Here is a 3,843-nt window from a genome sequence, read left to right on the forward strand (position 1 = left end):
GGGGTACTTTGATGATTACACTACATGCCCCACGTGGTCAACTTGGTTTACACAAAGAGTGTAACTCCACAATAATTTTGATAATTAAAATAAATTACATCGAAACACAAATTACAAAAGAAAAACCTCGAACTGGTTACTATCGTCTTACTATTAACCTGATGGGTCAAACAATTGTATAATCACGTGGTACTGGTCTCACAAAGTACACCCCACGTGGGTTGAACATAAGGAAAAGTTGCTATATTGGAAAATATTGTCAAGACGAGACGTTATGATCTCACACACACATTCGCATTTAAGATTGAAGATCTTAGTTAGAGTTACGGATCATCCACACGTAGTTCCACTTTACTCACGAAGTAGTGACAAAGCAGCTGCTGGATGATATTCTGAACTTCACACTCGAATAACACTGCATTGCAATTTAAGATAACATTAGATATTTTAGATCTAAACCTGAAATAAAGGTGATTAAATTTTCAGTTAGGCTGAACTTAAGAAATCCATTGTCCTACGGACTTAGCAGAGATGCACTTAGCCGGAGATCTTACCACTTCACACGCTCGCCGTGGACCAACTGGCGTGGGCTCCTACCGAGGTTGCTTAACAGATACAAACGGAAGTGACTAGAGGGGCAGCTTCCTATACCAACATGACTAGGGATGGACAGGACCATACTAAGAATAGAAACCTCTTTGCTTTTAGAAAGCGTAGCTACCTGTTCCGATGTTGGTCCTACTGTTCTCTAGCAGACAGGCTTGTCTGCTACCATCAAGCATGCAACTAGAATTACATTTGCTCACTCATCCTTTCACACAGAAGGGAAGGAGGATGACAGTATCTTATCATATACAGTATATAAAAGAAAGTGGATGTAGTTTCCGTATGAGACTGTATGACATGAATTACATATAAACTGTGTTTTAAAGTGTAGTAGTGTGACAGATCGTTCTTGACTATGTGTAAAAGTAACAAGTTTCACTGCTCAGTCTCCTCCCAGATAGTCAGAAACACCACAGTAAATTTAGAAGTGGAATGTATGCCGTAAATGACAACAGTTTTAAGAAATTAACATGAAAGGAATCCAATAGAGACCTTTCAACACCACACCACGTATGGCTGTGTCTGGAGTGGTGCCGCGGCTGGAAAGCATGTACTGCTGATGAGTGATATCTCATTGTGTTTAGCAATGAATCGCGATTCTGCATTATTTCGAATGACTAATGTCGGCTATTATTTCGGTGAACTGGGAAGAGATTCCATTCTTCCAACAATTTGGAAAACCACAGCGGTGTTTCTCCTGGCATCATGGTGTGGAGAGCCATCTGGTAAAACCACAGGTCACGGTGATAGTACCTCAGGGAACTGCGAAGGCACAGCGGTACGTCACAGACACCCGTCGTCCTCATGCCTTATCTATAATGTGAAAGTATAGTGGTTTCATTATTCAAAAGGACAATGATCGTCCACAAATGACACGTGTCTCTATAAACTTTCGGCTAGATTTTGTGGTATTGCCATGGCCAGCAACATCCTTAGATTTGGCACCGATGGAACATGTGTGGGAATGGCTCTGAAGTCATCTCCGACACGTTACAGTATCCACGATATCAAGAACCAGTTAGAACAGTCGTGGGTCAGCTTACCTCAGGAGAGTATGCAAAGTCTTTGGGACCACATACATCCGAGCCAGGGAAGGGGGGGGGGGGGGGGGGGATGCAACGTCATTCTGATTGGTGGCCTCATACTGACAAGTTCCTCGTATATCTGACTCGATTTTGTAATCACTGATGTACAAGTAACATTACATACCCTCTCAACCCGTGAAATTTCATCGTGTTGTCCTCTACCTTTATGGATGCTATACTTCCTTTGTCAGGCAGTGTATGTGAAGCTGCCTGCAGTACCCCGCCGTACTCAGATTGAGTTCTCTGTATCAGGCACATCTTTTGTTCTTCATTTCACACAGAAATAGTTCTTCGTGGCATTCTGTCCACTACTTTTCTGCAGCATTCTGAAACAAAAGTCTTTTCGCGGTTCACCTTATACAAGGCTATGCTCCTCCATGGTCAGCGCACTGTTTCTCACTATTTTTCGTGCCAGTCACTAGGTGGTAACATTTCTTCTACACTAACAAGTGTATTGGGCAACGTTATTCCATCGAAACTTCTCAAAGAGGAAAATCTATGTCTGTATTCCAGTGTGTGTGTGTGTGTGTGTGTGTGTGTGTGTGTGTGTGTGTGTGTGCGCGCGCCCGCGCGCGCGCCTAAATGAGAGAGACAGTGGAACACTTAAACACTTAACGCAAAAATATCATAATGTTCACTACACAAGACGAATAAGGAAACAATGCATAACCTTGCTTTTCCGAAACTTTGCTATCAAGAGGGCGAGAAATGGCTGTTGCAGACAGAAAGTAAAACTTACAGTGCAAGACGAATGCAGAACATCTTATCGCAAATATGTAGAATTTTGTAAGGTAATTTCTCCAATTGGAAATATTTCACTATGAAAACAGTACCTGTAGCGAAAACTACCAGCTAACGAAAAATAATTAATAAATTACCGTTTTGAAATCTGAAACTTGATGAAGAAAGCCATGTGACTAATACAAACAATTCCCAGCACGATATGACGCTTAAAAGTTTGTAATTGTACATACTGCTATAGAGTAGCTTACGATGTATTGTCTCATTTTCTTCGTGCCATAAATGTTACGGCTGCGATAATAACACATTGTGAATATCAAAGGTCGTGATCTGATTAAGGGACCACGTTGTGCAGTTAAAACTTGCGCGAAAAATCGGACACCGTGAATTTCGTTTGTCTGGTCTACCTACATGGGTAGAATGTACTACAGTGTTGCATATACGGAAAACTTGCCAAAAGCATGACTGAAGGAGTGGTTTACCCAGTCGTAAAATCTAAGGTTCGCAATAAAGGACAAGGTTGGATTAATAGAGGAGAGAGAGAGAGAGGGGGGGGGGGGATAAGAAAAAAATAGAGCCAAATAAGAGCGACAAGTTTCGTCACTGGGTTGTTTATTAAGCGCGATCGCGTTACGGTAGTGCTCAAAAATCTCAAGTGGCAGACGCTACAAGGAAGAAGCTGTGTATCATGGTCAGGTTTACTGTTGATATTCTGTGACAGTACATTTGAAAAAGAGTCCGTCAACACATTAGTTCCTACCACATACGTCTCTCGAAGTGGCAACGACTAAAAAACAGAAATTAAGAAATTAGAGCTCATGTGGAGGTTTATTGAGTCATTTCACCTTTGCGCCATTCCCAAATGGAACATAACTAACTAACTCCGTCCGAACAGTCCTTGGAAGGCCCAACGGTACCGACCGGCCGCCGTGTCATCCTCATCCACAGGAGTCACTGGATGTGGATATGGAGGGGCATGTGGTCAGCACACCGCTCTCCCGGCCGTATGTCAGTTTACGAGACCGGAGCAGATATTTCTCAATCAAGTAGCTCCTCAGTTTGTTTCACAAGGGCTGAGTGCACCCCGCTTGCCAACAGCGCTCGGTAGACCGGATGGTCACCCATCCAATCGCTAGCCCAGCCCGACAGCGCTTAAATTCAGTGATCTGACGGGAACCGGTGTTACCACTGCGGCAAGGCCGTTGGCCCGAATGGAACATAAACGGGTGAAATGGTAACGCTGCCTGAAATACCTTCCGCCACACATGGTAAGGTTGCTGTCATTACAAATGTAAATGTTGACATTGATGTAGATGACAATCCATATGCAGTGCAGTGCTCAGATGTTCAACTCGAGCTTTAGACTGAGATGGAAAATAGCTGCAAATGCTCTGTTTTCTGCTGCATTAGT

The 3,843-nt window shown here is 43.1% G+C and overlaps 1 pseudogene; it reads right to left on the bottom strand.

The window, feature by feature from the left end:
- Positions 1-3,521: 3,521 nt before the first annotated feature.
- LOC124557210 lies at positions 3,522-3,639 on the bottom strand (annotated as a pseudogene).
- Positions 3,640-3,843: the final 204 nt, after the last annotated feature.

This window comes from Schistocerca americana, chromosome X (genome assembly GCF_021461395.2).
Source record: "Schistocerca americana isolate TAMUIC-IGC-003095 chromosome X, iqSchAmer2.1, whole genome shotgun sequence".
NCBI classification, from domain to species: Eukaryota; Metazoa; Arthropoda; class Insecta; order Orthoptera; family Acrididae; genus Schistocerca; species Schistocerca americana.